Source organism: Gopherus flavomarginatus, chromosome 2 (assembly GCF_025201925.1).
Source record: "Gopherus flavomarginatus isolate rGopFla2 chromosome 2, rGopFla2.mat.asm, whole genome shotgun sequence".
In the NCBI taxonomy this organism is placed as follows: domain Eukaryota; kingdom Metazoa; phylum Chordata; order Testudines; family Testudinidae; genus Gopherus; species Gopherus flavomarginatus.
The window spans coordinates 224,311,807-224,326,382 of NC_066618.1; the positions used below are offsets into that span (position 1 = coordinate 224,311,807).

The 14,576-nt window shown below is 42.2% G+C and overlaps 1 protein-coding gene across 24 annotated transcripts in view; it reads left to right on the forward strand.

The window, feature by feature from the left end:
* Positions 1-14,576, forward strand: part of DTNA (dystrobrevin alpha) — a 342,834-nt gene that overhangs the window by 140,688 nt on the left and 187,570 nt on the right. The gene's annotated exons all lie outside the window — the stretch shown is intronic.

Genomic DNA, 14,576 nt, shown 5'->3' on the forward strand with positions numbered 1-14,576 from the left:
CCTAAGCAAAGACTGATGATCTTCCCAATTTGAATGGGGAATATTGTGGTGTAGAAAAGCAGTGGGAGAATATCAAATTTATTTACATTTGTGAATAAGCAGGAAAAGAATTTCTGGAGGTGAAAATGAAGCACATTAACTGACTAACCCATATTATAGTTTATAAATTAATAAGATAGTTGTAGTAATTCTAAAATCGGTACCAAAGCTTAATCTTAACCAAAAAGAGAAATCCTTCGCCCCTGAAGCCCTGCAAAAAAAGAGCTGTTAGAACATGTGAGCTATCTTTCGTCAGAGTGGTCCCCTGTTTCCAGTGCTACATTTTACACACTAGGGAAAAGGGATGAGAAAATATGTGGCTGTGGTAGACTCATAGGTCGGAAGGGACCAATATGATCATCTAGTCGGACCTCCTGCACAAGGCAGGCCACAGAACCCTACCCATCCACTTTTATAACAACCCCTAACCCAGGACTGAGTTATTGAAATCCTCAAAATTGGTTTGAAGACCTCAAGCTGCAGAGAATCCACCAGCAAGCGACCCATGCCCCACACTGCAGGGGAAGGCGAAAAACCTCCAGGGCCCCTGCCAATCCGCCCTGGAGGAAAATTCCTTCCCAACCCCAAATATGGCGATCAGCTAAACCCTGAGCATGTGGGCAAGACTCACCAGCCAGCACCCAAGAAGGAATTCTCTGCAGTAACTCAGTTCCCATCCCATCCAACATCTCCCCGCAGACCATTGAGCAGACTTATCTGGTGATAATCCAAGATCAATTGCCCAAATTAAACTATCCTATCATAACATCCCCTCCATATACTTATCAAGCTTAGTCTTAAAGCCAGGTAAGTCTTTTGCCCCCACTACTTCCCTCGGAAGGCTGTTCCAGAACTTCACTCCCCTAACGGTTAGAAACCTTCGTCTAATTTCAAGTCTAAACTTCCTAATATCCAGTTTGTACCCATTCGTCCTCGTGCCTACATTAGTACTAAACTTAAATAATTCCTCTCCCTCCCTAATGTTAACCCCTCTGATATATTTATATAGAGCAAGCATATCCCCCCGCAGCCTTCTTTTGGCCAGGATAAACAAGCCAAGCTCTTTGAGTCTCCTTTCATAAGGCAGGTTTTCCATTCCTCGGATCATCCTAGTAGCCCGTCTCTGGACCTGTTGCAGTTTGAATTCATCCTTCTTGAACATGGGACACCAGAACTGCACACAATATTCCAGGTGGGGTCTCAGCAGCGCCTTATATAACGGTACTAACACCTCCTTATCCTTGCTGGAAATACCTCGCCTGATGCATCCTAAAATCGCATTTGCTTTTTTAACAGCTGTATCACATTGGCGGCTCATAGTCATCCTGCTATCAACCAATACCCCAAGGTCCTTCTCCTCCTCTGTCGCTTCCAACTGATGCGTCCCCAACGTATATCTAAAATTCTTATTATTAATCCCTAAGTGCATGACCTTGCACTTTTCACTATTGTATTTCATCCTATTACTATTACTCCAGTTTACAAGGTGGTCCAGATCTTCCTGAATAGTATCCCTGTCCTTCTCCGTGTTAGCAATACCCCCCAGCTTTGTGTCATCCGCAAACTTTATTAGCACATTCCCGCTCTTTGTGCCAAGGTCAGTAATAAAAAGGTTAAATAAGATCAGTCCCAAAACCGATCCTTGAGGGACTCCACTAGTGACCTCCTTCCAGCCTGACAGTTCACCCTTCAATACGACCCGCTGGAGTCTCCCCTTTAACCAGTTCCTTATCCACCTTACAACTTTCATATTCATCCCCATCTTTTCCAATTTAACTAACAGTTCCCCATGTGGAACCGTGTCAAACGCCTTACTGAAATAGAGGTAAATTATATCTACCGCATTTCCTTTATCTAAGTAATCCGTCACCTTCTCAAAGAAGGAGATCAGATTGGTTTGGCACGATCTACCTTTAGTAAATCCATGTTGAATGAGGGCAAACTTAACAGGACATCCAAACCAGTAGTTTGAACACTGAAATTAGCCTTTTAGCCCATCTTATATCTAATTGCCCATATGAGGGATTTGGAAATTCTGCTGAAGTACCCACACCTATAAATTGCAAACTGCAGAGGATGCTCATCTGTACTTCATCGAGAGGCGTCGCTGCTGAAATGCCGCAGAAATTCGGTGAATGCTCCACCACCAGCCAGGATGCGGGCGCATTTAGATGCCCCCGTGGGCACTGCATTGGGGACCTCTGATCTAGTGTATAGAGAATCCTGGAAGATTCAGTGAAACAGAATAATCACCTAACAGTGGTGGTTTTAGAACTCCTGTTCCCTTCCCTCCCTAAAGAACCCTGCATTTCAGTGCAGTCCCAACAGGAATGGCAGGCCTATTTTATTCATGTAAACAACACTGTGACTCAGCCAGTCTTCGTAGTCACATCTTCCTCAAAGGTGCCACTAGGAAGGTTTTTACATTCATCACAATGCCATTTCTCATACTTCTCTTCCATACTAATAACAGACGGATGTGGTAATGATGCCACATTGTTGTTGTTGCCTGGTGGTGGCTTATATATTTCATGTTATCTCTTTTTAGGTAGTGTAAAATTTGCTGGATTCATCTATCTTTACTTTTATTAAATTAAAAAAAATCAATATCCCTTCAGAGAGATTTAGGGAAAATACTGCATTCCAGTGCATTAATTTAAAAGTGCGACAAGCCATTGAATGATAACCAAGGGTTTATTTCTGTTTAACAGGGGGATCATTAGCTCTGGGTAAGCGGGGTAGTTGTCCCCATTGACCTTGGCTTCCTCCTTACCCTAGATTTTTCATAATTCTTTGTGTTCCATTAGGCGGTCTACTCTGCCCCCACTTCCCAACTTTGCAGCATATAACCACATATAATGTTCTATATGCTAGCCTAACTTTGCCCCCATCCCAGGATTATTCCGAAATGGTGTCTCTGCCCTTTAATTGTTAAATCTATGTTAATGAAGGACTTAGACTATGTTTAATGGCATGCAGTGGGCTCAATAAGACTCCTCACATAGTGTAAAGATAAGCATGTGTTAGTCTGAGCAGTGTTGGAGCCTTAGTTAGCTCCATGCAAATAGTAAAGAGACTCAAATATCTGAAGCATTTTGTCAGTATCTCCTATTGATCTTCCAAACTTGCTTAGAAGCAAGTTACTTAAGGAGAGAGAGAAAGTTTCTAGGTAATGATGTCAGAGGGGGAGAAGTAAAGAGACGGCAATTGAAATAAAATAATAACATCAGTTTTAAAATTACAGAAAATATCTCTAGTTTCTTGACTTCAAAAAGCTGAAAAGGACTCTGTCAACTTGAAATCTACTTGGCTTAAAAAAAAAATTAAAAGTAGTTTCAGGTACTGTCCTTGTCCCTCAACCCTCTGCTCATATTGGAAAAATCCACACAGAGTGAAGAGTGAAACTGACTAGACATAACAGGCTGTCAAAAGCTCAGCGCAAACAAACTGAAAAAAACAAAGGAAAAAATATGTATTTCATTAATCTCTTCAATTGCAGTCATTTAATCTGCAGCAACAGCAGATTAATAAATTCAGACAAACGTGGTTTTTGGTTTTAACTTGACTGTCCCTTTCAGGGCTCTTTTATACAGATAGTGCGATCCTTTAGAAAACAAAGTAAACTATACAGGTTATTGCAGCTTTAGGGCAAAATAACTTTCATAACATACTTTAAAAAAAAATAGAAGCATGCCATTATAGCCCCACAGCACAATACAGATGATGCTTGAATAGGGATGATAACACTGCAATCTAGAAAGGAAGTACACTTTCATGCAATCAGCTAGCTGTCTAGGTATTTATGCTGTACTTGTTGCCATGGTTTCTGAGTACTGTTTACTCCAACTATTAGAGGAATCTTTGCTAGTCTCCCATAGACATTATAGGCCCATGCCTAGGTTCCCCAACTCCTGATCTCATAATGAGGGTGGAATCTGAACATTCATTTTTTAAGGAAGTTTCCTAACCCTCCTGGCTGAGAAGCTCAAAAATGTGAATTGAGCATAACCTATTCAGTGATGCTGCCTGAGTTGGCAGAGTGCCTGAAACTAGGTCTGGGAGATGTAAACTGCCCCATACATCTCAATGGAGTGTTATTTTAAGACCCAATACTATGGGCAGCTCTGTCACCATGACCCCAGTAGAGAACTCAAGCGGAGAAGAATGCAGTGGCTCACACACATGTGTAGTCTCCAGCTGCTGGGGTAAGTACTGTGGTGAGCTCCCCTGGGGGAGGAACCTTTACTGTTGTAGAGTGCTGGTGTTCCCCTGTTTCCCCACCATTCTAATGGTGGAGGTGGGTGGCTTACTGGGGCATAGCCCAGAGCATGCCGTGCTGTGGTGTGCCTAGTGCCGTGGGTTGCCTTAATCCTGCCCTGCCTCCAGCATCTTCAGCTGTTCTTGAACAGAGTTTGCTAATTGTTCCAAATTTGTATGGCGACCTGGAAATTTTGACAAATGAACACTGGTATGAGCTTACCCATATGCAGATGTAGCCATAATAATCATGAGCAATAGCCTAAGGATTCCAAAGTGCTTTACAGAACTTTGCATATGAGAATCTTTACACCCTTTACTTCCAGAAGAACACCAAATTTATGGTCTGGAAGTGAAGAAGAATGTCAGTCCCAATTGAAACTGCAGGTGGGAATTGTAACAAACAGAATCTAGTTGCCAAAATTACAATTTGGGTTAGAACAGCAAAAAGTGCAATGAACTCCTTAACGATAGGTGATCGGAATCTTGCTTTATAACATATACTGGGAGGTAATACCTTACTGGAATACTATATCAGCACTGACTCAGAGGGAAGACTGCCACCTACTGATTCACAAGCACCTCTTCTGACATACCAGTTTTTATCTTTGTGGTTTCTATTAAATATTGGCAAGTGACTCGTTTTTAGCTTGTGAGATCTGTACTACTCATAACCTCGGGTAGTATGACTGCAGCAAAATAGATCAGTGAATTAATATGAACCTTTTAAAACAAACTTGTTAGTACTCTCTCAATTGCCTTGGAACAAGAAGAGGTTCTGGGGAGTGTATCTTCTACCTTGAGCTCTATATTCCTATCACTGAAAATTTTGTCTTTAGAGAGGGAAGAGGTTCATTTATTTGAAGCAGACAGTAGGTATATAGCAGTAAACTCCAATCCATTGTATATGTGTGTTTGTGTCTTCAAACACTGTTTATCATCTGACTTCTGAAAGACCCATATAGACTGTAGAATCATACATGCTCCCTTTACAAAAAAATCTATTTTAGATCATGGCTGTTTGCTCATTAAAACATGTGTGTGCACACACATACATCATGCTTAATGTGTATGTGCTGCGGTACTGTTGTGGTTGCCTAGCAACCAGTGGGAGGTATGTCAGAAAGCAAGAAGAGCTTTAAACGAATTAACAGAAGCCTCCCAGTTTCAGATGGGTGGCAGGAGACTTATTGCTGGATTGACTAGCCCAGCTGGTTCTGTGCGCTGATTATGCTGATGCTCTCCTAGAAGTCACATGGAGGCAGAGGGACCCAATTTCTTTGTAAATACCTTTTTAATAGTGTGCATTAAAAATGCTAAAAAAAGTCAGTTGTCTCAACAAAGTTTCTTGAGATGATGATCTTGCATGTTTGTTCCAATTTCTTGGAGATACTTTAATTTTCATTCTGGCAACATACTAAATAACAAACTCCAAACACTTATTCCCAAGCACCCCTTTGTGCTTACTATGGTGAGATGTGCCAATGAGTTCATTGGGACCACTGGACAGAGAAGACACTACATTTAATAGTGAATATTTTCAGGAATGGGTCATGAGTATGCACAGTCTCTAAAGGCAAGAAAACCAAAGGCAATCCTGATGGAGTCTAGAGGTGGAAGGTAAGTCGGGGTAAGTCGACCTAGGATGTTACACTACTCCAGCTACATGAATAACGTAACTGGAATTGATGTAGCTTAGGTCGACTTATCTTGGTGTCTTCGCTGCGTTGACGGGAGACGCTGTCCCGCTGACTTACCTTACTCTTCTCGGGAAGCTGGAGTACCGGAGGCAACCAGTGAGAGCTCTGCTGTCGATTTAGCAGGTCTTTAATAGACCCTCTAAATCGACATCCGCTACATCAATTGCAGCAGCATCGATCTCCCTGGTAGTGAAGACCAGCCCTAAGATGAGAGAAGTAATCTGCCATTCTTCCAAAGGCAAGCAGAGGATCACAGAACACTAAAATGTACCTAAAACTGCAGTACATAACCAGTTGAAGTTCTGTGAGTCAAGGAAGGGGAGATACTCTGCATAGCTACCCAACTTTTCACAAGAAGACTAAGCTCTTTTACAGTCCGTTGTCTCTTGCTGATGTGTTTTTTCATTGTTGTATCTGAAGTGTTAGCAGTGGGCATCACCCAAAGTAGCATAGTTGAAATACAGATATATATAGTCAATATTCCTAATTTGAGATACAGAAATGATACATGCATACAAATAGGATAATCATATTAATAAATTATAACCTTTCCAATGATATCTTACAAGAGTTATCTTACATAAAGCATATCTTAGTTATGTCACATTCCTACCACAAGCATATTTTCATAAAGAATATGAAATATAATGTCACAGAAGGGACTATTTATTTTATTTAGCTGCTCAGCAGATTAAGCTGTCATAACCTAGTCCCAGATTTGGACCTTAGCGTCCAAAATATGGGGGTTAGCATGAAAACCTCCAAGCTTCGTTACCAGCTTGGACCTGGTAAAGCTGCCACCACCCAAAAAATTAGAGTGTTTTGGGGCACTCTAGTCCCCCAAAAAACCTTCCCTGGGGACCCCAAGACCCAAATCCCTTGAGTCTCACAACAAAGGGAAATAAACCTTTTCCCTTCCCCCCTCCAGGTGTTCCTGGAGAGATACACAGAAGCAAACTCCGTGAATCTAAACAGAGGGAGTCCACCCTCTCTATTTCCAGTCCTGGAAACACAAGCACTTCCCTCTTCACCCAGAGGGAATGCAAAGACAGGCTAGTAAATCTAACACACACAGATTTCCCCCTGACTTCTTCCTCCCACCAATTCCCTGGTGAGCTGCGGACTCAATTCCCTGGAGTTCCCCACTAAAGACAAACTCCAACAGGTTTTAAAAGAAAGCTTTATATAAAAAGAAAGAAAAATACATAAAAAGGGTCTCTCTGTATTAAGGTGACAAATACAGGGTCATTTGCTTAAAAGAATATTGAATAAACAGCCTTATTCAAAAAGAATACAATTTAAAGCACTCCAGCAACTATAGACATGTAAATACAAAAGAAGAAAAACCAATAACCCCTATTGTTTTTATGATCTCTGTACTTACAACTTGGAAACAGAAGATTAGAAAGCAGGAAATAGAAACCCCCTCATAGCCGAGAGAGTGCAGGCAGAAGACCCAGAACAAAGGACTCACACACAAAAAACCCTCCACCCAGAGTTGAAAAAATCCTGTTTCCTTATTGGTCCTCTGGTCAGGTGCTTCAGATACTTATTTCCAGGTGAAAGAGATGTTAACCCTTAGCTATCTGTTTATGACACGCCCCCCAAATTGCAGACAGTGGGGAAGCTCACTGGCGGCAATTTCCTCCTAGAACTTTAAACTAAACAGATTAATACAACACATGCACCATTACATATACTACTAAGTATATAACTAACAGACTTCTACAGTTTAAGAACACTTTTTAACTACTGGATTCTGGGAAACTCTCACGGGAGAGTGCATCAGCTACTTTGTTAGAAGCTCCTGAGATGTGCTGAATTTCAAAATCAAAATGTTGGAGAGCTAAACTCCAACGAAGAAGTTTCTTGTTGTTTCCCTTGGCAGTATGAAGCCACTTTAGCGCAGCATGGTCAGTTTGTAGCTGGAACCGCCGTCCCCAAACATATGGGCGTAGCTTTTGCAGGGCGTACCCAATGGCCTAGCATTCCTTTTCACTGACTGACCAGTGACTTTCCCTCTTAGACAGTTTCTTGCTGAGAAACACGACGGGATGGAAGTTGTGATCCGATGCTTCCTGCATGAGTACTGCTCCTATACCACGCTCAGATGCATCCGTGGTTACTAGGAATGGCCTGTCAAAGTCCGGGGCCCTGAGCACAGGGTCAGACATGAGCGTTGCCTTAAGTTAGGTAAAGGCCTTTTGACACTCATCAGTCCAGTTAACTGCATTTGGCTGGGTGTTTTTGGTCAGGTCGGTCAGTGGGGCAGCGATTTGGCTGTAGTGTGGTACAAATCGCCTGTAGTACCCGGCCAAGCCTAAGAAGGATTGGACCTGTTTTTTTGACCTTGGGACAGGCCACTTTTGGATAGCATCCACCTTGGCCTATAGGGGGTTTATGGTTCCTTGACCCACCTGGTGCCCCAGGTAAGTCACTCTGTTTTGGCCTATTTGACACTTTTTGGCCTTAACAGTTAGTCCGGCCTGCCTGATGCGCTCAAAGACCTTTTCCAGGTGTAGTAGGTGTTTGGGCCAGGAGTCCGAAAAAATGGCCACATCACAAGCATATTTTCATAAAGAATATGAAATATAATGTCACAGAAGGGACTATTTATTTTATTTAGCTGCTCAGCAGATTAAGCCCCCCTCACTACTTCTACTTACTCCTTTTTTGGCCCTGCTCAGATTGCAACTGGCTGGAGTTGGGGTGATGAGAGCAAGTTGCTATTTTCCCAATACACCCTACTGGGAGCAAATGGATAGAGAGGGGACAATGAGAGATGTGTACTTGGGTTTGCTAGCTCTCGCAACTTCATTGCAAGCATCATGATATTTAGTGTTTTTTTTTCTTAGTCCTGGAGGCATTTGATGGGGTTAAAGTCCCAACTTTCATTTAGAGTTCATTTAATTTCCAGCCTCCATAGTTGCAGAGAAAAGCCTGGATGTGACCTGAGTGTAACCTAAAAGCTCAGAAACCTAAAGGCAAATAAAACTGAAAATTAATTAGTTAAAAAAAATTATGGTTTTTAAGCCATTCTCCTGACTCTTTTTAAGGCCTGAGTTATGGCTTTAAAATGTTTTGGGTCGGCAGTCTTGAGTATGGGAATGATCTGTGCTTCCTCCCTACCACTCACTGGCCTGACTAGCTGACTGGCATGTAGGAGGAATAAGTCTTTATGAAAACATGGTAAATGAAGTAATTTACACACTTTCTAGAGCAAGTAGGGAGGAAGTGGGATTCTTTTCTGCTCCTGGTGTAGCACAGCTACTCACTGCCCCATGCTGAAAACCAATCGTAAAGTTATAGTCTACCCCAACTGCTAACCTGAGCTAGATTCATACAGCAGTTGGCCGTTTTGTTATACGGGTCAGGGTTGGTTTTGCTAGTTTTATTTTGTATGGTGTGGGTATTTTACATAATGATCAAGTACCGCTATAACAGTAGGAACAGGTGTCTTTTACAGAAATCTAAATAAAGAAATAGCATTTCCAGCATGAAAAATATTTGCAAAACAAAAATACCTTCATCACAAATATAAATAGTAAATTATTTTATTAAGCAATAATGTGCTTGATGCTGTACAAGAAAAATTAACAGTCCCTAAGCATAATGTATTTAAAAGAAAGCAGACTTACCTTCATTTGAATATATTTCACATTAGCTCAATGTCTTTTTTCTTTTCCCCCAGAGAGGAAATTAACTTACTGTGTTCCACAACAATAAGCACTTGTTGCTTCAAACCACAATAGAACCTTTCCTTTCAAAAGCAAACACCATCTGGAAGCTAGTTCCTACATGCAAAAGGAACTTTTTTTTTTTTTAAAGTGCCTACCAGTTTTAGAGATAGTGAAGGTTTCAGAGCTATTCCCTAGACTCTCAATGAATGGGGAATACCACTCACACTGGCAATTCTTATAGCGAAAAAAAGGAACTTTTAATGTGAGCCCACTACAGTTAGACACTGCTCAAAGAAAGAAAAGTCTTGGGGGAAACAGTAACTGTGAGTGACACAGAAGTCTGCTTTTAGCCCTTGCACTCCAGAGCAAACATGAATTATTCAAAATGTAGCTCTATTAATCTTTGCTTCATCTCCCTGTGTGTAAAGAGATAGCAGATGCTATATTTCCAGTGCAGTCACTGCCTTACATGCCCACTCAATAGGGCATTGCCATGAATCATGGGCTATGGAGACTTTCAGTGGATTGTCCCAGACCCAAGAGTTCTTCAGTCATCTGAACTGGATTTTTTTGTTTATTTCCGAGAGAAAGGAACTACTGCTATACAAAACTTTTTATTCATAGTCATTTTCTGTTGAAACAGGTGACTTCCTTTTAATACACTATTAAGTTGTTTTTTTTTTTTTTTGGCCTTGCCTGCTTTCTTAAGCCATCAAAAGTACACATGAAAGATAGTAAAATAGGCATCCATGGGAATTTGACTTTGCTTGCAGCTTTTGTATTTTGTAACTTCTCATTTAACATATTAATCAAACGGCTTGTAAATAAATGTATAGCAACCGGAACTGTATTCAGATGTGTAACTTCAGCTTATCAGTTCCCCCAAGTTTTTCCTGAGGTAAGGGTGATTTAGGGAAGAAATTGACTGGGAGGTGATACACAAGAGGGTAAAATGCCCATCTGAGAATGAGAGGATTAATTGTGGTTATAACTCTGTTCTCTTGTTCCGTATCCTGTCTATTTTATCCATACATCTGGAATACCGGGTAGCATTTTTTTAAAAATAAATAAGCAAATAAATAGCTGCATGTGTCTGAGGCATAGTAAGGTGATTCATCCAGGAAACTGCATTGTTGTTTTCAAACTTGAGAGGCTTCTCTGGCAGAGATTCACCTGAGGCTCTGTATGCCCATAAAAATATAATAGGTCTGAGCTCAGAAACTAGCTTTTATCGGTTGTTTTAAACTAAAGATGCCTTCATTGGTTTTGAAAGCTTCTTCATTTAAGTAGCTATAGGAATTAATTTGGCACTAGGTTGGATCCCCTAATAACTCTGAGTAGGAGATAACATTTTTGGTAGTGGTGGTAGCTGGCCATCTTTCAAGAAAACCACCTCACCCCCCCCCCCCCCATCTCAGGCTGGCATATGGCTTCTCTATGGCTTGGCTTTCAAATTCAGGCATAGGACAGATTGGGCAGGAAAACTCATAGCTTGCTGCCACAGTAGTAGTGGAACTTTTGCTCTTAATTTGAGCTTACTTCATGAAGGGTTGCCATGCTTCATGCTTGAAACAGTTTTTGTAACCCTGGGAACGAGAGAGAGAGACTCTACCTCAAATACCCAGCATGTCAGTGCAGAATGTTACTGTTGTAGCAGCTCTCTTTAGACTACCTTAAAGTGAATTTAGTTCTTATGAAACATGACTGACAGCCCTGCCAATGTGCCATAAGCTTGACTTGGAGGAAACACCTACTGGTAAAAGGTGCCCATGCCTGTCTAATTATCGCTTCTCTCCTGCTAAAAATGATGCTAACTAGAATGGCAGTCATGCTGAGGACACCTGTACATTAGGGATTTATTTGAGACCCTCTGTTTGCATAGGCCTGTGAACAACCTTCAGATGGTAACTGCTTTTAGTCTCTGATTTTGGCTAGATTCACGCAGGTAATTAAGGTTATGTGAGTCTCTGCACCATAGCAAGGGTCTAGCCTAATGGATCCAGTTTCAGGATTGGGGCTTTACAGTTGGAAGATTCCATATTCTGTTACAATTCCAGAACCATCCAGTATCCAAAGACCATATTTTAATGATATTACTATGAAGACTATGTCATCTGTGAACTCGTATAGAAACGTAAACCATCCACATTTAAATCAAACAATTTTGCTGTGGTTAGTGATGATATAATTGTAATAGTAAAGTCTTAATGTTATTTCATTTGCATTTTCTGAAGCAATACAGTTCTGTTCGACAGTTAAGTAGCAATGTACTGTAAATCTTTCCCAAGGCCAACATACTAGAAATAGTGCCTCTGACTTATTTCTATTCAGGAAGGATGGGCAGGGCAGAAAAGATTGAGGAGTTGCATTGTATGTACGAGAGCAGCATGACTGCTCAGAGCTCCAGTATGAATACGCAGAAAAACCTGAGTCTCTGGATTAAGTTTGGAAGTGTGAGCAGCAACGGTGATGTTGCTCACACCACCAGACCAGGGGGATGAGGTGGATGAGGCTTTCTTCCGGCAACTAACAGAAGTTACTAGATCACAGGCCCTGGTTCTCATGGGGGACTTCAATCACCCTGATATCTGCTGGGAGAGCAATACAGTGGTGCACAGACAATCCAGGAAGTTTTTGGAAAGTGTAGGGGACAATTTCCTGGTGCAAGTGCTGAAGGAACCAACTAGGGGCAGAGCTCTTCTTGACCTGAGGCTCACAAATGGAAGAATTAGTAGGGGAAGCAAAAGTGGATAGGAATGTGGGAGTCAGGGACCATGAGATGGTCGAATTCAGGATCCTGACACAAGGAAGAAAGGAGAGCAGCAAAATACGGACCCTGGACTTCAGAAAAACAGACTTTGACTCCCTCAGAGAGCTGATGGGCAGGATCCCCTGGGAGAATAACATGATGTGGAAAGAAGTCCAGGAGAGCTGGCTATATTTTAAAGAATCCTAATTGAGGTTGCAGGAACAAACCACCTCGATGGAATAGAAAGAATAGTAAATATGGCAGGCAACCAGCTTGGCTTAAAAGTGAAATCCTTGCTGATCTTAAACACAAAAAAGAAACTTACAAGAGGTGGAAGATTGGACAAATGACCAGGGAGGAGTATAAAAATATTGCTCAGGCATGCAGGAGAGAAATCAGGAAGGCCAAATAACACTTGGAGTTGTAGCTAGCAAGAGATGTTAAGAGTAACAAGAAGGGTTTCTTCAGGTATGTTAGCAACAAGAAGAAAGTCAAGGAAAGTGAGGGCCCCTTACTGAATGAGGGAGGCAACCTAGTGACAGAGGATGTGGAAAAAGCTAATGTACTCAATGCTTGTTTTGCCTTTGTCTTCACGAACAAGGTCATCTCCCAGACTGCTGCACTGGGCAGCACAGTATGGGGAGGAAGTGACCAGCCCTCTGTGGTGAAAGAAGTGGTTCAGGACTATTTAGAAAAACTGGATGAGCACAAGTCCATGGGGCCAGATGTGCTGCATTCGAGGGTGCTAAAGGAGTTAGCAGTTGTGATTGCAGAGCCATTGGCCATTATCTTTGAAAACTCATGGCAATCAGAGGAGGTCCCAGATGACTGGAAAAAGGCCAATGTAGTGCCCATCTTTTAAAAAAAAAAAAAAAAGGGGGAAGAAGGAGGATCCAGGGACCTACAGGCAGTCAGCCTCACCTCAGTCCCTGGAAATATCATGGAGCAGGTCCTCAAGGAATTAGAGGAGGGGAAAGAGATCAGGGACAGTCAGCATGGATTCACCAAAGGCAAGTCATGCCTGACTAACCTTATTGCCTTCTATGAGATAACTGGCTCTGTGCATGAGGGGAAAGCAGTGCACGTGTTGTTCCTTGACTTTAGCAAAGCTTTTGATACGGTCTCCCACAGTATTCCTGCCGGCAAGTTAAAGAAGAATGGGCTGGATGAATGGACTATAAGGTGAATAGAAAGCTGGCTAGGTCGTTGGGCTCTGCAGGTAGTGATCAATGGCTCCATGTCTAATTGGCGGCTATCAAGTATCAAGCGGAGTGCCCCAAAGGTCGGTCCTGGGGCCGGTTTTGTTCAATATCTTCATTAATGATCTGGAGGATGGTGTAGATTGCACCCTCGGCAAGTTTTCACATGACACTAAACTGGGAGGAGTGGTAGATATGCTGAAGGGTGGGGAAAGGATACAGAGGGACCTAGACAAATTAGAGGATTGGGCCAAAAGAAATCTGATGAGGTTCAACAAGGAGAAGTGCAGAGTCCTGCATTTAGGACAGAAGAATCCTGTCCACTGCTACAAACTAGGGACTGAGTAGCTAGGCAGCAGTTCTGCAGAAAAAGACCTAGGGGTTATAGTGGATGAGAAGCTGGATATGAGTCAACAGTGTGCCCTTGTTGCCAAGAAGGCTAATGGCATTTTGGGCTGTATAAATAGAGGCATTGCCAGCAGATCGAGGGACGTGATCATTCTCCTCTATTTGGCGTTGGTGAGACCTCATCTGGAGTACGGTGCCCAGTTTTGGGACCCACACTACAAGAAGGATGTGGAAAAATTGGAAAGAGTCCAGCGGAGGGCAACAAAAATGTTTAAGGGGCTGGAGCACATGACTTATGAGGAGAGACTGAGGGAACTGAGATTGTTTAATCTGCAGAAGAGAAGGATGGGGGGGATTTGATAGCTGCTTTCAACTACCTGAAAGGGGGTTCCAAAGAGGATGGATCTAGACTGTTCTCAGGGTAGCAGATGACAGAACAAGGAGCAATGGTCTCAAGTTGCAGTGGGGAAGATTTAGGTTGGATATTAGGAAAAACTTTTTCACTAGGAGGGTGGTGAAGCACTGGAATGGGTTACCTAAGGAGGTGGTGGAATCTTCTTCCTTAGAGGTTTTTAAGATCAGGCTTGAAGAAGCCCTAGCCGGG